The 27,718-nt window shown below is 36.7% G+C and overlaps 1 long non-coding RNA gene and 1 pseudogene across 1 annotated transcript; both read left to right on the top strand.

Moving 5' to 3' along the window:
• Window positions 1-284: 284 nt before the first annotated feature.
• On the top strand, window positions 285-1,383 carry LOC134374792 (uncharacterized). The gene is made up of 3 exons (XR_010023345.1): window positions 285-370; window positions 463-637; window positions 1,296-1,383. It is a non-coding gene; the product is annotated as an uncharacterized LOC134374792 (long non-coding RNA).
• Window positions 1,384-8,482: 7,099 nt separating this feature from the next.
• On the top strand, window positions 8,483-26,439 carry LOC134376411 (large ribosomal subunit protein P1-like; annotated as a pseudogene).
• Window positions 26,440-27,718: the final 1,279 nt, after the last annotated feature.

The raw sequence follows: 27,718 nt of genomic DNA, 5'->3' as shown, positions 1-27,718 counted from the left end.
GGACGGAGGGCTTTTACTACATGATCTGATTTCATTTGTATAACAGCCCTGTTAGGTAGGTATTTTTAGTAACTCTATTTTAGATACAGGGAGTCTGAGACTCCAGAAGTATTTGTGATTTGCCTAAGATGACCCAGCTAAGTGGTAAAGAACTTAATAGCTATTATTTGTGGAAGGGGAAGAATATGGCTGTCACATGTCCTGTTTGTCCTCCCTTCTACTCTTCTGAAGATCCTTTCAATATTTAGTGATGAAATCAGATGATGAACTGTATCCAAATAGCAGTTAAAGTTGGGAGAAAGTTTCAAAAGATTAACAATTTGAGAAGGTTTGTGTGAAAGTGGAGAGGAACAGACTTCTTCATGAGGAGGTGGGAGAAGTGCTACAGCTGATCGCATGGGCACATGTAAGACTCAGATTTTTTTTTCAATACATTTCTAATTCTAAATCTTCTCTTCTTAGTCAAGGTCTTGACACCAGTCCCAGTGAGTCTGTGGTGGCTCTCTTCCATTTCAGCAATTTGTCCTATGATATGGAAGGCCTTTGATTATGGAGTCACACTAATCCTTGAGGAAAGAGGAATGAGCCATATGTGCTGTAAAAGAGATAAAGTTGGTCTTTTGACTCTGGACTTGAGGTAGGATTTCTGCCCACAGTTATGCATCTCCCTCCCACTGCCTTCTATTTCACCTTGATTAAAGGGATTGAAATACTTTTGGTCTTCACCAACTCCCAATTAAAAAGAGAAATTCATAGATGGTGGTGGTGAGAGGCTGTTAGTGATGTAACCTAAATTTTTAAGTATGTAACTTAAGCTAACTTTCCCAAAATAGATTCCAGGGAATACTAGTCTCACAAGTTGCACTCCATATTAAAAGTTCTGTTGTTAAATTCCTTTGGGGGAATGTTAGAGTCTCTGTTGATGTCAATAAGAGGCTACTAGCATTTAGAGCAGACAATTCTTTTTTGTGTGGGATTGTACCGAGTATTGTAAGGCATGTAGCATTCATGCTACCTGACCTTGAAATACAAACGAAGGTCCTCAGCTCCATGATAATTTGAATTGCTGTAATACATTTTTAAATGACCCTTGGGGGATGGTGCCAAGCCTTGTGGAGAACTAGTGTAGCTATCACCTTATGCAGCTTCACAGAACACATTGCATATTATTATATTAAAGACTGTGGTAATTATTCTTTTTTACTACATTTTTGTTCAATCCAGCATACCCTTTAGGGAGGTTATTTATAAATAACTGTAGAACCTCTTCCCCCCTCCCCTTTGTTTTTCTTTAGGACACCTAGTGACATCCCATGCATTGCCCTTTGGAAAATACTGCTTTAGCAAGAAGAACCAGGAAGCGCATATTCAAATGTAAAGAGACAGTAATGTTCATCTGATACCTGGATCCCACTACTCACCCCATAAGACAGATATGACCCATTTGACCCTGGGAACTTTTAGAATTTTTATTTTAAACATGATTGGCATTCATGATTTTGCAAACCATTGGGACCTAACCATCTGATTCTGTCTGAGACCAACTGCCCAGGTGTCCGGCTAGCTGGTTTGGGTCAGCCAGTGATTTTACTTGATACCATTAGTAATTAATTATCCAGTTTGAACTGTTCAGCTTTCATTTTACTAACATCTCATCAGAAAACAACAGGGAATCCTTATGAAGGATTCCTCCCAAAAGAAAAGTTGATGTGAATAAGGCCTCTACGTGCACTTTGCTCATGCTTAGGTCATGTGCAGTTCTCACATACCAACTGTGGACCCATTGACTTGCTTTTGTTTTCAATTAAAAATATTATGGTAGGCAAGCACATGTACATAGATGTCTAATTATGTAGCAGTCATCAAAGAAAAATGATGCATTTGCCTGTTTTCCAAACGCATATTTTGCCAGTGGGAGAAACACTGGGATCTATTTTAAACTCCAGGATCTGATCAGTAGCAGAGATTTGATTTGAACCCAGAGATCCTGAATCCCAGGCAAGAATCTTTATGCTCCTCCATTTTGTTTTCTCTTAATATAAGAAAAAACTACTGAAATGTGGGAAATGAGGTATTCAGAGTTAGAGGTGGATGAAGGGAAGAAACTGAACTTGGATGGGAGGGCCTTAACAGAAAGTTCTCATAAAACCATTACTTAACTATTCCAGTGCTAAAAAAAAAAAAAAAAAAAAAAAAAGTCCATCTCCACCCTCCCCACCAAAAACTCATTTCATGCCAAATATAGAAGTAGAATAAACTTACCAACTACTCTGGTGAGCCACCAGCGCCTGGAATCTCTATTTTCATGGAGCAAAGAACCCAGATGGCTGTTTAGGTTTCTTGGGGGCACATAATAACAGTACAAATAAGGCTTTGCTTTTTATCCAAATGCAGTGTAAAAGGAGGCTTGCGTTTCCTAAATTCCAGCCTGTCATGGGCAGGTCTTGATAAGATTATATGGTCTTTTCTTGAAAGACCTCAAATATTTTTTTCATTCCATTCTCAGTCACAGTGAATTTTTTTCTTCTGCTATTTGACTGATAAAGTTTTTTCACATCTAGTCTCTTTCTTCTCCCTCACTGTAGCTGTAGAAATGGATTCAGAAATGAAACTGTAAATGTTATTCTTTTGATAGTTCTTCTTTATTAAGAAGAATCTCTACATGTACTTTCCTCAATTTTAAACTCCAAGCAATAAGCACTGTCTCATAATAAACAGTTATATCCTGAAGTACAGTTTTCATAGCATACTTTTTCCAAGACATGTTTGCATTTTTTATGTCAAAATAACAAAAAACACTTAGCTTGAAAGGGGATGAGATGTAAGAATATGGAGAAATCAATAATGGTTTTTGAAGAAAGTGACACTCGTACTATGCTTCAAAGCAGAAGTCCAAAACTCAAATACCTGGGGGAATTTGGGCACGAAACAATAATGAGTGAAATGAGCGAAGTATACAAAAAATAACTGCTCATGCCAAATGATAATGGGCAACTAACACTAGGTCAGTGTGAATCAGATCTTAGGGAATACCAGTGACCATGGCAAACTCTAGCGGGCATGTTCCATCTAAAAAGGGCAAACACTACTTTACCACAGCCACAGGGCAATTATGGCCCACCATTGGCAGTTGTTCAAAGGAATCTAGAAATCTGTATTTTAAATATTGGTAGCCAGTTCATAAAAACATTAACTAGGAGAAAATGTCAAATAGAATGAGCTGAGTCTCACTTGTTCTTAGCTGAAATAGACTTAGTCCTATCTCCACAACTCTCTGCCCTTCCAAACCAGAGTCTTCTAGTATCAGTCCCCATTCTGATGCCTTTTTCTCTCTGGATTTAGTTTTCAGTATTTTTAGCTTCTGAGTTCTAGCAGTTAAAGAGCCAGCAGGGGGAACCCACAGACTGTGACTCAAAACTGAAATAATGGACTTTAAAAAATTTATACATGGAAAAGAAATGTTAAAGCCATTTTGAGGACCAGCAAACTATCTTCCAGTGGTCTGACCAGCAATTTGAATTGTAACTTATATACCAACCTTTTATTTTACTTGTATGATCGAATATTATCATACCAATCACTATTTATACAATTAGAAACATTGAATGAAAACTCTTCTCTGGAACTTCAGTCACAAAGTGGAATGTGGCTTAAATGCTGAAAGTAGAAATGATTCCATCATCTGGATCTGTCTGAGTGCTGGCTTAGTTGGGTGAGTGGGTAATGTGTTCTGCCATATTCATTTTGACTCAAAATGAACTTATATTAACCAGCATTTTATTATTAAGGTCTCACTATATGTAGAACAATACACTAAGTGCAAAATGTTATAATATTGATTCATTGCCTTCAAGGAATGTTTAGGCTAATGTTAGAAGCTTACATAAATACATAGTCAACTCCCCCTGCCACCCCACCCCCCACACAGAAATTGCTAGATTCGTAGTCTGTCCTGTGGAGAATGCTTGAGTAGGATTTCCATAGGTCAATGATTTCTAATCTTTATCTCGTAATGCACATGCAAAAGATGAGATGATAATATTTGTAGGCACTGGGGAAAGTTAATGGTTATGGTTGTGTAAAAGATGAATAGCTCTGGCTGCCCAGGGCAACATCTAGCCATGGAGAGGGCTGTGGGGATCATTATCTGAGCAGAACTTCAGCCCATTTGTGGCATGGCAGGGTACTATGGAGCACTGGTTGGGAGGCTCTACTCTAGGTAGTGAGAGAAGGGAGATGAAAATAGTGGCTCTTTGGGGAAAGATTTTTTTCTCTTTTTCCTAATGTTGATTTAGTTATTTCTCATTGGTATATGCCAAAAAATAAATAATACTTTTTGTCATTTTTTCTTCACTTTGAAATTATAGGATGAAGTTAAAGATTTGGTTTCCCAGAAAATTTCTCTCTGTAATAAACTGAATGTCTGTGTCCCCCTCAAAACTCATATGTTGAAATCTTACCCCCCATGTGATGGTATTAGTAGTGGAAATTTGTGAAGAAAACTAGGTCATGAGGGTGGATGGGATTAGTGCCCTTGTAAAAGAGAATCGAGAGAGCTCTCTTGCTTTCTTTCCACCAAATGGGAACACCGTGTACAATGAGAAGATGGAAGTCTGCAGCCCAGAAGGGGGCCCTCACCAAACCCAACCATGCTGACATCCTGATCTCGAGTTTCCAGCCTCCAAAACCATGAGAAATAAATTTCTGTTTTTCATAAGCCTCCCAGTTTATGGTAATTTGTTATAGCTGCCTGAACTAACACACCCCCTTTTCCAAAGTTCTCAGAATGATGCATCTTAACTCTAGACAAGATTAAATCTTTTCCCAAGTAAAAAGCTTATTTGATGGCAAGAGTTAGTTTACTTTTGTTTAGTTCACTCACTTTTTGTTGCTTGAGTGTTTTGGGGGGAAGAAAAAGGTCAGCAATCAGAAAAAAGAGAGAAAGAATAAGGCCATTGCTGGGATTATTATTATACCTAAGTGAAAGGCTAACCAATACTCTCTCTATGCCATCAACCTTTACATTCATAATTGGCTCTTTTAAAAACAAATTGGGCTGCTACTGTTTTGGAACAGAATATTGTTGAGTTATAATCAAGCATACTGAAGTCTAATGATGGAGTTATTAGTGAACTGAGAGTGGACTGAAAATGTTCATCTTTATGAGAACAGCATAAAATGACTGCATTGTCATGCCCTGGCTTTCCTTTGTTCCTTTCTTTCATAGCTCATCAAGCTAGATCACACCTGTTAAACAAATATGTTTGTATAGTTGGGACCTAGACACACCCTCTACAAACTAAACTAGAGACAGGAAAGTGAAGAACCTCTCTTATCCTCAAGTTAGGAAAAACAAATGTAGAATTGTGGATTTTTTTTTTTTTTTTTTTGTCCTTTTCGTGACCAGCACTCAGCCAGTGAGTGCACCAGCCATTCCCATATAGGATCCGAACCCGCGGCGGGAGCGTCGCTGCGCTCCCAGCGCCATACTCTCCCGAGTGCACCACGGGCTCAGCCCAGAATTGTGGATTTTTGATGTTCAGCACAAGCTGCCAAGAATTCTGGCTATAGCTTAGTTTGAATTTTAAAAGATGAGTTAAAGCCCCTTAGGAAAAGGGCAAAGTTACAGTAATTAGCTTTTCTTCATTATCTTCTAGCTCTTTCCTCGCCTCCCCAACTACTTCTGTGACTATCCTGTTATATTGAAAAAGGGATTATATTAGCTGGAAGGAACTTGAATTTTGTTGTAATTTTAAAGATTATAAAATCTTTAATAATGCTTTCAGTCTGAGGTAGGCTGGACCCATGAAAATACTGTTTAATTTCTAAAGTGTGGGGAATGCTGTAAGACCAATATAATTTTCCAATATTCTCTCTCAAGCAAATGGTGGCTGCCAGTCTCTACAATACCTCCAGGACTCTAGAGATCTTAGCTACCAGAGTAATAGGCCTTCACTGTTGTAACAAAGAAACTCCTGAGCAGTTTCGTACACTCTGTTTCTAATTTTATTTAAGCTAAATCTCTCCCAGGGGCCCCTAAACCACCTTCCCCATGAGGTCAGGATGTTTGCACTCCAGGACAGAGATCCACGTCATTTAATTCTCTCTGTTGGACTATTCATGCTAGCTGCACTCAAACTCCTCATTTGAAACATAATCACTCATCTCCCTTGGGTCATCGGAACAGATCCACAGCGAGATTTTCTAACTCCTGAGTCAAAGGATCGAGAGTAGTCATTTTGTAGAAGCAACTGAAAAACCAAATATTATTGATTGTAGATGAACTAGAAAGCAATCAATAAAATCGTTCCTGGATGAGTTGAAGTCCATTTGGAATCTTTGAGTCTGTGGAGAGGAAGGGTGGGAGGTAAGGGAGCCTCAGTTCAGCCTCTCTACCAACCCATATAACAATTCCCAGCCTGGGATCCATAAGACAGTACTGTGGGTGATGTCTGCATTCCTGCAAATATTTTTTTAGAATATTATCTTACTGTTTTTATACTGATATCCCACAGGTTAAAAAAATAAAAAGAGAAACAGAAATAAATAACTTAAGTGTCCTTGCTTTAGCTTAGGATTCTATCTGCTGAGTTGTTTATAATATTTATTATCTGTGGCAAATCAAAACCCCTGATCAGCTAGTGTTACCTTTGATTAGAATGGTTCAGGAAGAAATAAAATGTTTCAAGGATTTACTAGGGATGGAAAAGTTGAGAAGTCCTTCATACCATAATAATGTTAATAAAACAGCAATAATTCATATAGTGCATTTAAAGTTTTACCCGTTATTGCATTTGTGTATCACAGTAGCTCCAATGAATTGAGTAGGGTAGAAGTAAACCTAAATACCAGAGAAAATAAGTTATTTTCCAAAGGTGAAAAGATACTACTTCTCCGACCACTATCATTACCACTTGGCAATAACGCTCTCTGGTAGTTACTGTACTATTCCCATAGCATTGTGTTTATGAGTGGGCTCTGGACAAGATTGCCTGGGTTCAACTCCTGACTCTAACCCATATTAGTTGTGATATTAGAAAAGTTGCTTAGCCTTATTCTCTTTGCCTCTGTTTTCCCAGTTATTAAATAGGGATAGAACATTATCTAGCTTGACAGTTATTGTGATGATTATTGAATTAATAGATAAAAGTATTTAGAACAGAGCCTGGAATATGAGGGTACTTCAAAATGTTAGTGGAAAAATAAAATTAAAATATAATATGAATCTTTCCATAAACTTTTTGAAGACCCCTCATATTAAATATTCAGTTATTATTATTATTATTAATTATTATTATTATCATCATCATCATCATCATCATTTCTGATAAGAAAATTGATGATCAGAAGCCAAGACCCACAAGTCTTACATGGTAGATCCTGGATTTAGAACCAGGTCTGTGTAACAGCAAAGCTCCTGTCCAGACTCGTTTCCCATCCAGGCTTCTATGGTCTTGCGACCATATTACTCTTTTTAAACATTTTTAGGATCTCTTCAGCACCATGCTAGATACAATGCCAGACACAAGGAAATACCAAAAGAAGAAAAAGATATCATCTTTGATCTTAAGGAGATTATAACCCAATTGAATATATAAGACTAATACATGACACAATTATAATTTAATGTTATTACATACATTGGTTCCTCAATATATGTAAAATAGAAATTCAGAAAAAAATAGTGTCTGTTTAGTATGGGCTGGTGTATCAAAAGAAGTTTCATGAAAAAAATAGATGTCTGATAGATGTGAAGTGTATTGCAAGTTGGGAGAACAGTATGAGAAAAGGCATAGGTAAAACAAACATGGCAGTTATAAGGACAGGAGGGGACATGCTTGACTGGGACTCCATGTACGTCTTTAGAAAAAATGGAAGAAAGATTAGATAAATAAGATGGAATCCAATTAGAAGGAGTCTCCAAAGTCAGGCAGAAGGGTATGGAATTAATTTGGTGGATCCTAGGGAGCTGTTATAGATTATTGACCATGGGATTAAACTGATTAAAGTGGTGTTTCACAAAGATTAATCTGGCAAAGAAGCAATGAAACGAATTAGAAGACGATTGCAGTAATGCAATCATAAGAAGAGGAGGGCTTAGCTTTCAGTGATGGTGGGGATATCTAGAGAAAAAAATAAGCTTAAAATATAGAACAGGATTACTTACATGGTAAAGGGGCTGAAAAAAAGACCCCAAAAGACCTTAGGCTTGATGTAAGAAAATGGACATCAGAATAGATGTGATTTAAAATCTGTTATGTTTGGTTTGCATGGCATTTTAAAAAATGGGAAAGTGGGAAATTTCATATAAATAATAAATTTCCAGCTACTTTTTAAAAGTTGAAACATCTGGTAACACTAGGCCTGAATTTCTGCAAGGCCAGAATTACAGCTGAGCCATGATAGCCCAACTGAAATGAGCTATCTGCTCTGAACTTTAGCATATCACCCACCTAGCCCACTTCACATATCTGCTTAGACCATGCAAACTGATTTTGTGACCCCTGCTTTAGGACTTTGGGCCTTGGTGGTTAATGATGATGATGTTGCTGTTGTTGATGATGTTAGGATATGAACGGTTTGTAAGAGCAGCCTACTTTTCTCAGCCTCCACCTCTGGATCCTTCTTTCTCTTCTGCTACAGTATCTGGAATTTATAAAGCTCACCCATAGTTTCAGATGTCTTAAGTATGAGGATAGACCACTACTATTTAAGTCCATATTAATTTTATGTTAATCAAAACAAAATTTGTGTTTCAAAATCTCACTTGATTTTATGAGTTATTTCCCACCTTTCCTAGAAAAGGAAATGAAAGCCAGTAAAATGCAAACTGATTCAAGGCAAAAATTTAGCAAGCCACAAAGACAACAGGTCACGCAGTTGTCATATGATGCAATGATTGTTGAGAAATCATTTTTAACTTACTCATAAATTCACTTATTTGACATACATTTGCAGAACATTTAAAATATGCCAAATACTGCTTATAAAACACTTACAACTTTTTTGGCACATAGGAAGAATTCAACAGTTATTTATTCCCTGACCCCTAATTTAACACAATAATGATGGGGTAAGAAAGATATGACAAAGGAATACAAAGTGACTGATTATAAGATTGAACAAGCAAACCTATATCAAGAATGCAGCATATTGCCTGGTACTTAGAAGACATTGTTATTTCAGTTCTGTCTGTGCCATCCTCACCCTTTGACTTATAAATTTAATATGCAAACATTAACTGAAGGAAATACAGGATTCCTTAGATTTACAGAGTGGGAAGCGGGTGGGGGGGTTTAGGGGAGAGTTATGGACACATTTTTGGTTCGATTCTCAGTCTTCTTAAATATTACTTCTATAAAGTCCATTCAAAATCATAGAAAGTTAAAAATAAAAGTGGTAGTAGGGAATACTAGGTCTATCTTATCAAGTCAGTTGATAATATCATACTTCAAAAAACTGACTTTCCCAAGGTGACACAGCAAATTAGTGGCAGAACTGGAAATAGAATCAAAGCCTCCTGATTCACAAATCAAAGTTTATCTAGTTAATTCACATTTAACAATGTGTGCACAAAATCCTGAATTCCCTTGAAAAGTTTTACAAAAGTTAAGAAAATAAAAGAGAACTAAAGCCTCTATTGTATACCACCAAGAAAATTCAACTTTGATAACCTTGGTCCTCTAAAGACCTTGGCACTTTTTACCATCTGAAATGCAGTGCAGCCTGGAATGCTAATCTGAGCACTGGCATTTGTGTCAATGGTGAGGATGACTCATCAATACCACTATGTGTGGAACATATTCTGGGAAAGTGAAACTGAAGGACAACGACCTTGCATGCTTTGTCTTCATGACTGAAATTAACAAGGATGGAAAATTCCAAACAAATTTTACTCCATATTTTTCTACAACAGGACAATTTTAAAGACTTATTTCTCATCTAGAGAATAATCATAAACTATCTGACATTGCCCTTTAGTGCCTGCAAAGGAAAGAATGAAAAACTATTCTTTGACAAAACTATTGAACATGGCAAAGGATTAGAATCTGCATGTTTTTAGAGGGCAGACCTAAACACAGTGTATGAAAGCTATGAAGAGGCAAACTTTGCATTATTTTAAGTACAAATTGTCTTCTGTGCTCTCTTGCTCCAGGCACAGTGTGTAAGATCCAATAGGTGTCCAGTAAATATTTGCTGATCTCTATTTTCAATGTACCCAAGCTTATCTTGTTTTGGCATTTTTATATTGTATTGCTGTTTACTTTACTGTGTCACAATAAAGACCATAAAGTACTTGAAATCAGGGACTGTACCTTGCTTATCTTAGTCCATTTAGGCTGCAATAAAAAGTACCATAAGCTGGGTAGCTTATAACAATAGAAATTTATTTTTCACAGTTCTGGAGGTTGAGGAGTCCGAAATCAAGAAACCAACAAATTCACAGATCCTCTTTTCACTGTCTCCTTACAAAATAGAAAGGAGGAATGAACTTCCTTGGGCCTATTTTATAAGGGTACTAATCCTGTTCATGAGGGTAGAGCCCTCATGACCTAATCACCTCCCAAAAGGCCCACCTCCTATGCCATCATGGGCTTTCAACATATTGGAATCTTGAGAGCACACAAATATTGAGACCATAGCATTGGACATTATTGTATCCATAGACCTAACACAGAATTTGTCACATATTAGCATTTGACAAGTATTATGGAACAAAGGAAGGAAAAAAAAGGGAAAGAAAGGAGGGAAAGAAGAAGGGAAGGAAAGAGAAATTCTATCAGAGTTGTACAAAAATGGAATAAAGCCCTTTGTAACAAAATATTGCAGGTCCAGTTGGATGACCATTTACTAAAGCTGTTGTGGAGTTGATCTGAAATTTCTTTGGGCAATAAAATCTTCTGTGTAGTAAATTATACACAGTATTCGAAAAGCTATCTATGTCTTTTAAGATCTCAATTATTTAGAAATTCCATTCAACATGTGGTATTTACTTGCCTCCTAAATTGTAAAGCTGTTATTTAATTGTCATAACATAGCTAATGAAAGCTTGGCATTAAAGTTAGCCACATCTTTGACAAACATGGCACTTTAATTCTGAAGATGAAATGCTCCATTAGATTTGTAGTTTTCCAAATACAAAAAGAAGACATTAAGTTACTCTTGTTACAAAGAAAAAGGACACTGGATTTGGTAGAAGTACTTTTAATTATGTAAAATTGAAGCAAAACTTGATCCTGACGATCGGTAATTTTACCAACATTATATCTGCCATAGAAGAATTCTAGGGAAAGATAATATTCTCTAATATGTAATAAAGCCATTTTAGTATATGTCTTAAACTCTCTTCAAGCAAGTATATCAAGATAATGCTAAATTTCATCATAATTTGGTATAAGAATTTCTTTTTCAGAAATTTGTAGAAAAGTAAAGGTTGTGGCTCTCACTATGAAAGGGTTAGAACATTATGATGTCAAGGGAAGTAGAGAAGAGTAAGGGCCTTTCACAGGTGATCCCTCAACAACGTTATTTGTCTGTAGTTTCTTTCTCAGACATGCTGCATTCACCGTGGCTCTGCCTAAGTTGACTAAAGCCAGTTGTGAGCAGAATGTTTTGTTATACCTCATCTGGAGATTCAAAACCAGCATATATGATTCATGCTTGACAGTACCTCTGAGAAAGAGGAGCAGATGCAGTAATTCATGTGTTGCCATTCTATTCAACAATCATTTGATAAGTGGCCTTGTCACTCCAACTTCTTTGATTTAATGCATGAGTCATAATAATTTCAACTTTACCAAAGCTAACTCTAATAGCTATTTCATCCAGACTCATGATTTTTTTTTCATTCAAATGAAAGAAAGAAAGAAAACAGGAAGGAAGTAAGAAGAAAGAAAATAAAGAAACAGAAGAGGAGGGGAAGAGAAGAAGAAAAGAGAAGGAAGGGAAAAGAGGATAGTAAAGTAAAAAGAGATACGAAAGCAACAAAGATAAAAAAGCACAAAGCCAGCAAGAACATGCAGGGGCCTCTGGAGCTGTGGGAAGTCCCTGCTGACAGATGGCAGGAGCTCAGGGTGCCATCATGCAGGTGGCCTGCTCTTGTGACAGACACTGCTGCCACATGGATAGTTTACCACAGCAACATCTACAGCCACCTCCATAGCCACTGTAGACATAAGGGCAGCCAGCTGCCACAGCAGCTCCACCACCATGCACTTAGCCCACCAATGACTTGACAGCATTGACATGAGAAGGGTCACCAGCAGAGCCTGGGAAAAGAGTGAGTGAGTACAGACCCATGACCCAGTGACCCAACCCACAGCGGGAATTATGCTACCCCCCAGAGTGGCACACCTTGGGGTGAGACACGAGCATCCCTGTCTTGGGGAAAGACACACACAGAACTCCTGGAGAGTGAAGCAACACAGGATACCCAAATAGAGTAAGGAAGAAAATTTCCAACCACCACCAACCCATTCTCCAACTGGGGAAAGCAAGGACCCAAGAGGAGTTTCTGCCTGTAGGAAAGAGAAAAGAGATACTGCTCTCAGAGTCATCCATTTAAACTGAGGAGCTCCAGAATACCCAAGTGCACTCCTCAGTGTCTGGGATACTAGATAGGGTGCCAATAAGTCTACTCAGGGTCATCCATCCTAGCCAAAGAGTGACACACCCAGGTGATTCTCCCAAGAACTCAAGAGCTTGCCCTTGTCTTTGATGACACAACACAGAGTCACTAACTTCAGCAAGGAATCACTAAGTGCCCCAGCGTCTAAACCACAAAGGCACTCACATGCAACTCCAACATTGAATATGGCCAAAATACCAACAAGACTACAGTACTGCATCTACTCAGAATCAATACTAAAGCACCCTACTCAATGGTCAGTATAAAACATACCTACAGGAGGAAGTATTTCTCCCCAGTGCCCATTCCAGAGTAACAGAAGAAGCAATTATCTACCAGATGATCAGACATCAATGTAGAGACATTAGAAATACAAAAACAAACAAACTAAAAAACAAACAAGAAAATATGACAACCACCAAAGGAATACAATAATTTTCAGGTACCAGAACCCATAGAACAATAAACCCTGGAAATGACTGGAAAGCAATTCCAAGCAAGAATTTTAATGAAACTCAGTAAGATACAAGGAGACTCAGATGACACAACAAAATGAGAAAAAAAACATTCAGGATATGAAGAAGGACATTTACAAAGAAATTAATATTTTAAAAAGGAATGTAGTAGAACTCCTGGAACTGAAGTAGTCATTCAACAAAATAAAGAACACATTGAAAAACTTAAGCAGCAAGCTAAAGCAAGCAGAAAAAAGATTTCTGATCTTGAAGACAGTGTTTTCTGAAATAACTCAGACAGACCAAAAAAAAAAATAGAAAAGAAAAGAAAAGAGAATTGAGAATTTAAAAAACATGAAGAAAATCTCACAGCTAGCCGACAAACTTAAGTGCACAAACATTCTATTAATGGATGTTCCAGAAGGGAAGGAGAAAGTAAAAGATGTAAAAAACATATTCAACAAAATAATAGTGAAAAACTTCCCATGTATAGGGAGAGACATGGACCTTTATTTCCCAGAGGCTCAAAGATCCCCAAACAGATTTAATTCAAAAGGGTCCTCTCTGAGACACATTGTAGTCAAGCTGGCAAAAGTCAAAAACAGAGAATCCTAAAAACAGCAAAAGAAAAGTGTCTAGTCACTTATAAGGGAATCTCTATCAGACTAAGAACAGACTTCTCAACAGAAACTTTACAGGTTAGAAGAGGATGGGATGATATATTCAAATAAATAAAAGAAAAAAAAAAAACAACTGCCAGCCAAGAAAACTATGCCCAGCAAGGCTGTCATTCAGAAATGAAGGAGAAATAGTGTATTTACCAAACAAACAAAAACTGTGGGAATTCAACACCATATGATTATCCCTACAAGAAATTCTCAAGGGATTCCTGCATATGGAATCCATAACAATAATCACTACCATGAATACGCAAGAAAGAACAAAACCCACTGATAAAATACAAATGGAAATGAGAAAGAGAAAGAAATGATGTTTTACTAACTGAAAAAAAACATCAGATGCCAAAGACAAACAATAAAAGGGGAAGAAAGGAACAAAAGATATTTAAAACATCCAAACAAAAATTGATAAAATGCCAGGAGTAAGACAGTACCTTTCAATAATAACCTTAAATGTAAATGGATTTAATTCCCCACTCAAAAGATAGACTGGCTGATTGGATTACAAAGGTAGACCCTACTATATGCTGTCTACAAGAGACTCACCTCACCTGTAAAGACACACACAGACTAATAGTGAAGGGAAGGAAAAAGATATACCATGCAAATGGAAACTAAAAATGAGTAGTATTGTCTATTCTTAAATGGGATAAATAGACTTTAAATCAGAAACCATAAAAAGACACACAAAAAGGCTAGTATATAATGATAAAGGTATCAATCCAGCAAGAAGATATAACAATCATAAATAGAAATGCACACAACACTGGAGCACAAAAGATATATAAAACAAACACTGCTAGACCTAAAGAGTGAGGCAGAGCACAATACAATAATAGTGAGGAAATTCAACACTCCTCTCTCAACATTGGACAGATCTAAGCAACAAATCAACAAAGAAACACAGGATTTAAACTTCACTTTAAACCAAATGGATTTGGCAAACATGTACAAAACATTTCATCCAACAAAGACAGAATATACTGTCTTCTCTTCAGCACATGGAATATTCTCCACATGTCAGGTCACAAATGAAGTCTCAACAAATTTTTAAAATTGGACATCATTTCAAGTATGTTTTTAGACTGCAATGGATTAAAACTAAAAATCAGTAACAAGTGAAACTCTGGAAACTATACAAACACATAGACATTAAACAACATGCTCCTGAACAACCTAAGGGTCAACAAAGAAATTAAACAGGAAATCAAAAAAATCTTGAAACTAATAAAAATAAAGACACATCACACCAAAACCTGTGAGACACTGCAAAAGCAGTATTAACAGGGAAGTTTATTACAATAAATACTTACATTCAAAAGAATAGAAAGACATCTGATAAATGATCTACTGTACACCTCAAAAGACTAGATAGACAAGCACAATCCTATCCCCAAATTAGTAGACATAAAGAAATAATTAAGATCAGAGCAGAATTAGTGGATTCCAGTCAATATGGTGGAGTAGATGGTTCCTAGAGTTGCTGTCTCCCACAAATCAACCAATTTTCAGTTATTATAAAACAACAACAGGAGACCCAAGAGCAACATTGGAACAGGCTGGAGCCGTGTGCTGTGGGACCCCCAGCCCAGGCCTGTGCCCACTTCCCAGAGAGGCCTGAGAGCCACCAGGCCCACATGCCCTGAGTCAGCCACACTGGAACAGGCAGGAGCCACAGGACCTCCAGCCCAGGTCAAACCCCACTGCCTAGAGAGGCCCACGAGCTTTTGGGTTGACACGCCCTGAGTCAGCCATGACAGAACAGGCAGGCACCATGGGAACCCCAGCCCAGGCCAGTGCCTTCCACCCGGAGAGGCCTGAGAGACACTGGGCCCACATGTCCAGAGTCAGCAAAGTAGGAACAGGCAGTAGCTGTGGTATCACCAGCCCAGGTCAGTCCTCACTGCTTAGACAGGCTTGAGAGCCCCCAGGCCCACATACCCCGAGACAGCCATGCTGGAACAGCAGGCACTGTGGGAACCCCAGCCCAGGCCAGTGCCTGCCACCCAGAGAGGCCTGAGAGCCACCAGGCCCATATGTCCTGAGTCAGCTGTGCTAGAAACAGCAGGCACCATAAGACCCTCAGCCCAGGCCAGTGCCCACCACCCAGAGAGGTCTGAGAGCCACTGGGCCCATGTGCCTGGAGTCAGCCAGGAACTGTGGGACCCCAAGCCCAGGCCAGTCCACATCATGCAGAGAGTGCTGATAGCCACCAGGCCAACACGTCCCAGCCAGCCATGCCAGAATAGGCAGGTGCCATGGGACCCCCAGCCTGGGCTAGTTCCCACTGCCTGGGACTGGCATTCCCTTTACGATCCAGGCCAAACATCAGGGTGGAATGAGGGGACATTGATAATCCCTGCCACAATGACTAAACACCAAAGGAAAGATAGCAGAAATATGAAAAATCAAGAAAGTAAAACACCACCAAAGGAAAATAATAACTCCCAAGCTCTAGATCCCATAGAACAGGAAGTCCTAGAATTGATGGACAAGGACTTTTGAGCAACAATTATAAGGGAACAAAATGATATACAAGAAAACTCAGACAACACAATGAAAATTGAAAAACTATGCAGGATCTGAAAGAAGAAATGTACAAAGAAATCAATGCCCTGAAAAAGAATGTAACAGAGCTTGTGGAGCTGATGTATTCATTCAATGAAATAAAAAACACAATAGAGAGTCTAACCAGCAGGCTAGAGCAAGCAGAAGAGAGAATTTCTGATCCTGAAGACAGGCTGAGTTAACACAGGCAGACCAGAAAAAAGAAAAATGAATTTAAAAATTGAAGAAAATCTAAGAGAGATAACAGACAACCTTAAATGCTCAAATATCTGAATCATGGGTGTTCCAAAAGGGGAAGAAAAAGGAAATGGCATTGAAAACATATTCAGCAAAATAATAGCAGAAAAGTTCCCAGGTATAGGGAAAGTCACATATCTTCAGATTCAGGAGGCCCATAGATCCCCAAACATAATTGCCTCAAAAACTCCTCTCCAAGACATGTTATTGTCAAACTGGCAAAACTCAAAGACAAAGAGAGAATCTTAAAAGCTGCAAGAGAGAAGCAGCAAGTCACCTATAAGTGAGCCCCAATCAGACTAAAATGAGACTTTCCATCAGAAACTCTAAAAGCCAGAGAAGAATGAGATGATATATTCAAAATACTAAAGGACAAAAATTGCCAGCCAAGAATACTTTATCCAGCAGGGTTATCCTTCCAAAATGAAGAACAAATAGTATATTTCTCAGACAATCAAAAATTGTGTGGGAGTTCACTACGACATGACCAGCCTTACAAGAAATTCTCAAGGGAGTGCTAGGTTTGATAAGTGAAAAACAAGCATCACAGCCATGAATACTCAAGAAAGAACAAAACATGCCAGTAAAACAAAAATGCTCACAATAAAAAGAAACAATAGTTTATCTACCACCTCAAGAAACCAACAAACACAGAAGACAAACAGAAAATCAAAAACAAAGGAAGAAAAGATATTTAAGACATCCAAACAAAAATCAATAAAATGCTAGGAGTAAATCAACACCTTTCAATAATAACTCTACATGTAAAGGGTTTAAATTCCTCACTCATAAGACACAGACTGAATGACTGGATTAAAAAGATGGACCCAACAATATGCTGCCTTCAAGAGACTCAGCTCACCTGTAAAGACACACATAGACTAAGAGTGAAAGGATGGGAAAAGACATACCATGCAAACAGAAATGAAAAACGAGCTGGAGTAGCTATTCTTATATCAGATAAAATAGACTTTAAACCAAAAACCATAAAAAGAGATAAAGAAGGCCACTATGTAATGATGAAAGGATCTATCCATCAAGAAGACATAACAATCATAAATATATATGAACCCAACATCAGATCAGTCAAATTTATAAAACAAACACTATTAGATCTAAAGAATGAGACAGACACTGACACCATAATAGTGGGGCACCTGAACACCCTACTCTCAACATAGGACAGATCATCTAGGCAAAAAATTAATAAGGAAACACAAGATCTAAACAACACTTTAGACCAATTGGACACCGGAGATATCTACAGAAAATTCCATCCAACAACCTCAGAATATTCATTCTTTTCATCAGTTCGTGAAACATTCTCCAGGATAAACCACATGTTAGGTCACAAAGCAAGTCTCAACAAATTCAAAAAAATTGGAATTATTCCATGTATTTTTTTTCAGATCACAATGGATTATAATGAGAAATCAGTAACAAATGTAACTCTGGAAACTGTACAAACACATGGAAATTAAACAACATTCTACTTAATGATATATGGGTCCAAGAAGAAATTAAACAGGAAATCAAAAAATTTTCTGAAACTAATAAAAAAAAAAATGACACATCATACCCAAACCTGTGGGATACCACAAAAGAAGTACTAAGGGGGAAGTTTATTGCTTTAAATGCTTACTTCAGAAGAATGGAAAGATGGCAAATAAACAACCTAACATGCCACCTTAAAGAATTAGAAAAACAAGAACAATCCAAACCCAAAGTTGGTAGACAGAAAGAAATAATTAAGACCAGAGCAGAATTAAATGAAATAGAAACCCCAAAATGATACAAAAGATCAATGAAACAAAAAGTTGGTTTTATGAATAAATAAAATTGACAAACCTTTTAGCAAGGCTAAGTAAGAAGAGAGAAGACCCCCCCAAAAAATTAGAAATAAAGAAGATGATATTACAACTGATACCTCAGAAATACAAGGAATCATTAGAGACTACTATGAACAACTATATGCCAACAAATTTGAAAATCTGGAGGAAATGGATAAATTTCTGGACACACGCAAACTACAAAAACTGAGCCAAGAAGATACAGAATATGTGAACAGACCAATAACAATAAAAGAAATTGAAGCTGTTATAGGAAGGATTCCAACCAAGAAAAGCCTAGGACCGAATGAGTTCACTGCAGAGTTCTACAAAACCTTCAAAGAGGAACTGATACCAAATCTCTACAAACTATTCCAAAAGATTGAAACAGAAGCCATTCTCCCAAACTCATTCTATGAAGCAAACATCACCCTGATACCAAACCCTTACAAAGATACATAAAAAATAGACAACTACAGGCCAATATCCTTGATGAATATAGATGCAAAAATCCTCAATAAAATGCTAGCTAACAGAATACAGCAACACTGTCCACAAAATTATACACCACGATCTACTGGGAATCATGCCAGAGATGCGAAAGTGGTTCAACATACACAAATCAATAAATGTGAAACACCACATCAATAAAAGCAAAGACAAAAACCATATGATCATCTCTATAGATGCTGAAAAAACTTTTGACAAAATTCAGCATTTGTTCCTGATAAAGACTCTCTACAAGTTAGGTGTAGATGGAAAGTATCTCAACACAATTAAAGCCATATATGTTAAGCCCACTGCCAATATCATCCTGAATGGGGTAAAGGTGAAAGCTTTTCCCTTAAGAACAGGAACTAGACAAGGATGCCCACTCTACCACTCCTATTCTACATAAAGTTGGAAGTACTAGCCAGAGGAATCAGAGAAGAGAAGGAAATAAAGGGCATCCTGACTGGAAAAGATGAAGTCAAACTGTTTTTGTTTGTGAAAGATATGATCCTATATATTGAACATTCTAAAGCCTCTACAACAAAAACCACTTAGAGTTGATAAATGATTTCAGCAAAGTTGCACGATACAAAATCAATACACAAAAATCAGTAGCATTTTTCAAATCCAACAGTGAACATGCAGAAAAAGAAATCAAGAAAGCTAGCCCATTTACAAAAGCTGCCAAATAAATAAAATACTTAGGAATAAAGTTAACCAAGGATGTGAAAAATCTCTGCAAAGAGAACTACAGACCACTGTTGAGAGAAATTAAAGATGACTCAAGAAGATGGAAAGATATCCCATGCTCTTGGATTGGAAGAATTAACATTGTGAAAATGTCCATATTACCCAAAGTGATCTATGGATTCAATGCAATCCCTATCAAAATTCCAATGACATTTTTCTCAGAAATGGAAAAAATTATCTAGACATTTGTATGGAATAACAAAAACCACACATAGCCAAAGAAATCCTGAGCAAAAATAATAACCTGGAGGCATAACACGACCTGTCTTTAAAGTATGCTACAAAGCTAAAATAACCAACACAGCATGGTACTGGCATAAAAATGGACACATAGATCAATGGAATAGAATAGAGAACCCAGAAAGCAACCCATACATCTATAGCCATCTGATCTTTGACAAAGGCACCAAGTCTACACACTGGGGAAGAGACTGTCTCTTCAGCAAATGGTGCTGGGAAAACTGGATATTCACATATAGGAGAATGAAACTAGACCCGTTCCTCTCACCATATACCAAAATCAACTCAAATTGGATAAAGGATTAAATATACATCCTGAAACAATAAAACTCCTTAAAGAAAACATAGGGGAAACACTCCAGGAAGCAGGTGTGGGTACAGCTTCATGAATATGACCCCCAAAAGCGCAGGCAACTAAAGGAAAAATAAACAAATGGGATTACATCAAACTAAAAAGCTTCTGCACAGCAAAAGAAACAATCAACAGAGTGAAATGACACCCAAGAGAATGGGAGTAAATATTTGCAAAATATACATCTGACAAAGGAGTAACATCCAGAATATATAAGAAATGCATAGAACTTTACTGCAAAAAAACCAAATAACCCAACTATAAACTGGGCAAAGGATCTGAATAGGCATTCCTCAAAGGAAGATATACGAATGGCCAGTAGACACATGAAAATACGTTCAACATCACTCAGCATTTGGGAAATGCAAATCAAAACCACACTGAGATACCATCTCACTCTAGCTAGGATGGCTAATATCCAATGACTGAGAATGATAAATGCTGGTGATGTTGAAGAGAAAAATCTCATACACCATTGTTAGGAGTGCATAATGGTGCAGCCTTTATGAAAAATGGTATGGAGTTTCCTCAAACAATTACAGATTGATCCACCATATGACCCAGCTATTCCACTGCTGGGAATATACCCAGAGGAATGGAAATCATCATGCTGAAGGAATATCTGTACCCCAATGTTTATTGCAGAACTATTTACAATAGCCAAGGGTTGGAACCAGCCCAAATGTCTACCATCGGAGGGGTAGATAAGGAAATCCTGGAATTCTACTCTGCTATAAAAAAGAATGAAATACTACCATTTGCAACAGCATGGATGCATTTAGAGAAAATAATATTAAGTGAAACAAGTCAGGCACAGAAAGAGAAATGCCACATGTTCTCACTCATTTGTGGAATCTAAAAAAAATAAAAATAAACACACAAACAAATAAAGTGTGGGTGAGGGAAGAAGATACAACAATCACAGCAATTCCTTGAACTTGTTAAGACATGTGAACAGATATGATGTAGTGGGGGGGGAGGGGAGAGAGTGACAGAGGAAAGAGGAATGGGTAAAGGGACACAAAAATCAACTAAAATGTATATTGAGAAGTTAAAATAAAAATAAATTAATTAATTAAGAAAAAGATCAGAGCAGAATTAAATGAAATAGAGACCAAAAAACAAACACAAAAAGGTAAAAGATCAATGAAATAAAAAGTTGGTTTTTTGAGAAGATAAACAAAATAGACAAACCATTAGCTAGACTAACTAAAAAAAGAAGAGGAGACCCAAATAACAAAAATCAGGAATGGAAAAGGAGATATTAGAACGAATACCACAGAAACACAAGAATCATTAGAGACTGTTACAAATAACTATATGCCAACCAATTTGAAAGGCTGGAGAAAATGAATAAATTTCTGGACACATGCAAACTAACAAGAAGATATAGAAAACCTGAAAAGACCAGTAATGAGCAGATATTGAAGCAGTAATTAGTAGTCTCCCAACAAAGAAAAGCCTAGGACTGGATGGCTTTATTGCTGAATTCTACCAAACCTTAAAAGAGCAATTAGTACCAATTCTCTTCAAACTTGAAACAGATGCCATTTTCCCAAACTCGTTTTATGAAGCCAGCATCACCATGATACCCAACCAGAAAAGGATAGAAAAAAGAAAGAACGAGAGAGAGAGAGAGAGAGAGAGAAATATAGGCCAATATCTCTGATGAACATAGATGTAAAATTCTCAACAAAATATTAGCAAATGGAATACAGCAACTCATCAAAACAATTATAAACCATAATCAAATGAGATTCAACCCAGCAACACAGGATGGTTCAACATACTCAAGTAAATAAATGTGGTATACCTCAACAAAATCAAGGACAAAATCCATATGATTATCTCAATAGATGCAGGAAAAGCATTTAAAAAAATTCATCATCCCTTCATGATAAAAACTCTCAGAAAATTAGGTATAGAAAGAAAATATCTCAACATTATATAAGCCATATATAACAAACCCAATGTCAATATCATCTTGAACATAAACAAGATAAGGATGCCCACTCTTACCACTCCTATTTAACACAGTATTGGAAGCACTAGCCAGAACAATCAGGCAAGAAAAAGTAATAAAGGACATACAGCTTTGAAAAGATGAAGTCAAACTATCCTTGTCTGCAGGTGACATGATTTTATATATAGAATAACCTAAAGACTCTAAAAAAACCTCTTAGAGTGGATCAACAATTTCAGCAAAGATGCAGGATACAAAATCATCATGCAAAAATCAGTAGTGTTTGTATACTCTAGTAATGAAGTAGCAGAAAAAGAAATCACGAAAGCAAGCTCATTTACAATATTGTATTTTATATACAATAAATATAGTAATTACAAAATTACTATTTACAATATATTATAATTACTATATTATAATATAGTAATTACAAAATTACTATTTACAATAGTCACCAAGAAAACAATATACCTAGGAATCAATTTAACCAAGGAGGTGAAAGCACTCTCCAGTGAGAATTACAAATCACTGCTGAAAGAAATTAAAAAGGACACCAAAAGATGGAAAGACATTCCATGCTCTTGGATTGGAAGAATTAACATTGTGAAAATGGTGAAAGTATCTGTACTACCCTAAACAATCTACAGATTCAATGCCATCCCCTTCAAAATACCAATAACAATCTTCACAGAAATAGAAAAACAATCCTAACATTCATATGGAACAACAGAAAACCCCAAATAGCCAAAGCAATCCTGAGAAAAAAAAATAATAAAGCAAGAGGCATAACACTACCTTACTTCAAATTGTACTGCAAAGCTATAGTAACCAATAAAGCATGTTGTTAGCATAAAAATGGACAATGCAACATACAGAGAACCCAGAAATCAACCCACATACTTACAGACAACTAGTCTTTGACAAAGGCACCAAGAATATACATTGGGCAAAAGACTGCCTCTTCAATAAATGGTGTAGGTTAAACTGGACATCCATATGTAGAAGAACAAAAACAAACTAGACTAGCACCTCTCTCCATGTACCAAAACCAACTCAAAATGGATTAAAGACTTACATATAAGACCTGAAACTACAAAACACCTTAAAGAAAATATAGGGGAAACATTTCAGGAAATAGGACTTGGCAAAGACTTCATGAATAATATCCTAAAAGCAAAGTCAACAAAAGAAAATATAAACAAATGGGATTATATCAAACTAAAAAGCTTCTGCGTACCAAAGGAAACAATTAACAGAGTGAAAAGGCTACCTATAGATGGGAGAAAATATTTGCAAACAATGCATCCAACAAGGGATTAATATCAAAAATATACAAGGAACTCAAACAACAGTAAAAAAAGAAGTAATCTGATTTAAAAATGTGCAGAAGAACCGAATAAGCATTTCTCAAATGAAGATATATAAATGGCCAGTGGACACGTGAAAAACATGCTCAGCATCACTAGTCACCAGGGAATTGCCAATCAAAACCACAGTGAGATATCATCTTATCTCAGTGAGAGTGGCTATTACCAAAAACATAAAAAATATCAAATGTTGGTGAAGATTTGGAGAAAGGGGAATTCTTCTTCACTGTTGGTTGGAGTGTAAATTAGTGCAACCATTACGGAAACAGTATAGAGGTTTCTCAGAAAAGTGCAGATAGAACTGCCATATGATCCAGCCATCCCACTGATGAGTATGTTCCAAACGGAAATGAAATCATATCAAAGGGATTTCTGCAAGCCTGTGTTTGTCACAGCTCTATTTACAATAGCTAAGTGTTGGAACCAACCTAAATGTCCATGAACTGATTACTGGATAAATAAGTTGGTGTATATATACATAATGGAATACTACTCAGCCATAAAAAGAAGGAAATTTTGCCTTTTGCAGCAACATGGGTGAGCTTGGAGAAAATTACCTTAGACAGGCACACAAAGAGAAATACCACATGTCCTCATTCATAAGTGGGAGCTAAAAAATAAACAAAGAAAGAAAAAAGAAAGAAAAAAGATACAACAATCACAATAATATGTTGAACTTTAAAAAGGAGATAACAGAACCGTGGTTATTTGAGGTGGCAAAAAAGGAGGGGGAGGGCAGTTAGCAAAAATTTGGTTAATGGACACAAAGAATGATCATGTTTTGTAATAATGAATATACTAATTACCCTGATTTGAACATCACATATTGCACATGGGTATTGATATTCAACTCTGCACTCCAAAAATATGTATAAGCAATTATATTCCAATAAAAGAAAATTAAAATTACAAAAAAAGAATGATGTTAGGTTAGGTTTTTCATAGATGCTCTTTATCAGCTTGAGGAAGATCTATTCTTATTTTGCTGAGAGACTTTATTAGGAATTGGTTTTGAATATCAACAATTTTTTTGCATTTATTAAAATATTTATTTGTTTTTTGGTTTATTTGCTAGTATGGTAAATTACACTGATTCATTTTTGAATATTAATCCAAGCTCACAGTACTGGGATAATTGCCATTTGACTATGATATATTGCTTATTTTATACATTGTTGAATTCAATTTTCTAAAAACTTGTTAAGAATTTTTACATCTGTGTTCATGAGAGATATCAGTCTATTATTGCTTTTTTGTGTGTGTGTGTGTGTGTATAATATTTCTGTCTGTTTTTGATATCAGGGTAATTCTGGCCTTATAAAATGATTTGGAAATACTCTCTTCTTTTCAATTTTGTGGAAGAATTGGAAAAATTTGTGTACACTGGTTTTTGTCCTTTCCTAAATATTTGATAAAGTAGTGAAGACATGAGTTCCAGGCTTAGAGTTTTCTTTATGGGAATGTATTTAACTATAAGTTTAATTTCTCTATTAGATATAGGGCTATTCTGTGTGGAATATTCATAAAGCAAATGTACTTCACAGGGCCTGGTTTTCCAAAGCCTTGCAGTTTCAAATATTGACCTTGCAGAGGACTGGAAATTTCCCTCAGGCTATAAAGTCTCTGCTGTAAGATAAAGATTTGTGGCTCAGCAAGGTTGCTGGCTCAAGGACAGACTAGTTACTGATTGTTATGTAAAGATACTAAGATATTGCTGTAAGACGGAATGTTTGCTAAGATCAAACTTTTGTTGATAGGACCACTTAATTGCCTTACTGGAATGTCATCTGGCTTGTTTCACTAAACGTTACCAGCCTATAAACTATATACCAGCCTTAAACTATAATCCCACCTGTGTTCTCTTCCTGTAACTTCCTTGTCTGGAAAATAAATGCAGGAAGAGAACCCCAATTCGTGGTTAATTTCCCAAGGAAGGGATTCTTTTCACTTGAGGGTTCTGTGGAAGTTAACTACTTCGGGGCTTCTCACTGCTCGGAAGAGATGGGCTTTGAGTAATCCTTTGCAGCTCCATCACCCAGGGGAAGTGGGGAGACAAATCCGTGGGGGGGCAAAGCAACAATTCTGGTTATCTATTTCTTCTTAATTGATCTTTGATAGTTTAGGTCTTTCATGTAATTTGTCCATTTCATTCAAGTTGTCGAATTTAGTGTTGTAAAATTGTTCATTAAATTTAATGTAACACAATTAAGGTTAAATGCAATTTAAAATTTAGTTTTTCTATTTCACTAGCAGACATTGAGCTCAGATCCTCAATAAGTACATATGGTTATTTGCTACTGTACTGGACATCACAGATATGGAATATTTCTATCATTGCTGAACAGTTCTATTGGCATCTCTAGAGATGGCTATTAATAATTAATATATCTTTCCTCAGCTGCTGCAAAGGTGCTCAGTGTTTCCGAGGAAAGTAAAGCCATGTTGAGGTTAGGCCCTCACTTTACCTGGAGGCTAGCTCCAAGCCAGGTAGCACCAACCCCACACTAGCCCACACCATAGCCTTCATCTCTGAGCTCACCTGCATCTACTTGGTGCTCATTCTGCATGATGATGAGGTAACTGTCTTCGAACATATGATCAGTGCCCTCATTAAAGCAAATGGTGTAATTGTTGAACCTTTTTGAACTTGCTTATTTGCAATGGCCCTGGCCAGTGTCAACATAGGGACCCTCATCTGCAATGCAGGGGCTGGTGGACCTGCTTCAGCAGCTGGTGCTGCACCAGCAGGAGGTCCTGCCTCCCCCACACCTGCTGCCCCAGCAAGGAGAAGAAAATAGAAGCTAAGAAAGAAGATTCTGAGGAGTCTGATGACATGGCCTTTGGTCTTTTTGACTTAATCTCTTTTGCAGCATGTTAAATAAAAGGCTGAACCTGAAAAAAAGAAAAAACAATGAATATAAGTTGCATTTATGAGAAAACCCATTCTTGTATGTTATTTATTAATTAGAGCTCAAGATTGGGAATAGGTCAGCTGTAGGTTAGAAGTGAGATTTGTTCCAAAAACCAGTTCACTGCTAAGAAGGCTTTTATTTTTCAATTATATTTTTAATCTGGAGGATAGATATTAGATTCATACACTCCTTTTTATAGATTCCACTCACCTTTAGTGCAGGGTTTATCAAAGAAGACAGTTTTCCAGAATTTAGAAAAACAAGTTCTGTAGTGAAGCCTGCCTCTTTTATTTGACTTGATGAAGCCTAGGAGAAAGATAAGTATATTAAAGACAAAAACAAAAAACATGGAACTTCTAATCCTAAATTCTATTTTTTGACTATATTTCTGACTCTTTGTGAGTATTTTATATCTCTGTAAATTCTTTTTCACAGAGAATTGTTGAAATAGTTTTGCATGTATTTATGATGAAATATAGATAGGCTTTCGTTGTCCTGAAACCTGCAAATCAGAATTTCCATGGTGAAACCATCACTTGTTATAGGAACTGATATTTCAGGGAGTTAGGGAAACTCAGAGGGCTGCTCTGAGCAGAATTTCCTCTTTGTTTCATTGGCATTTCTAAACGATTTGTTTCAAGTGGCTTGCCCGGTTGATGAGTTTGTGTTCTAATTATTCACACTAAAGCAGAGACAATCAATTAAATTTAACATCCTGACCTAAAGAGTAGGCGCTTTTTCAGGACTAGTCTTTTTGAAATGGAAAAAAAAAGAAATCTTTGCAGTTTAGGATTGGTGAGGACCTATGTTTTTCTTACCTGGAAGAGTAATCAAAGGCTCTTTTTAAAATTCATTAAATAACATTTCTTGATAGCTCTTCTTAGCCATCCATATTTTCATATGCAGGAAATTTGTTCTTAACAACTGAAAGTGCATTTAATTCCCTTGATGGATAATTTAGAGCTTTGTAGGAAAATAGATCTGGTTTTGAATGTTCTTGGATATATTACTTAATCTCACTCTCAATTTCTGAACTCTGAAATTGGTGATTAAACACACCTCACAAATAGATACTAAAGCATAGCAATTAAGCGCACATAACATGACATCAGACATCTGTATTTATAATCTTAGGTCTACCAATTTCTTAGCAATTTGATCATGAAAACTCATAAAGCTAACGAAAAAACTTAGATTTACAAGGGAAATAAATAAGCCATTTTATATATTGTGTATAATGTATAT

Source organism: Cynocephalus volans, chromosome 4 (genome assembly GCF_027409185.1).
Source record: "Cynocephalus volans isolate mCynVol1 chromosome 4, mCynVol1.pri, whole genome shotgun sequence".
Classification (NCBI taxonomy): domain Eukaryota; kingdom Metazoa; phylum Chordata; class Mammalia; order Dermoptera; family Cynocephalidae; genus Cynocephalus; species Cynocephalus volans.
Note: the sequence above shows the minus strand (reverse complement) of the source record. Positions and strands in the feature narration are given on the sequence as shown.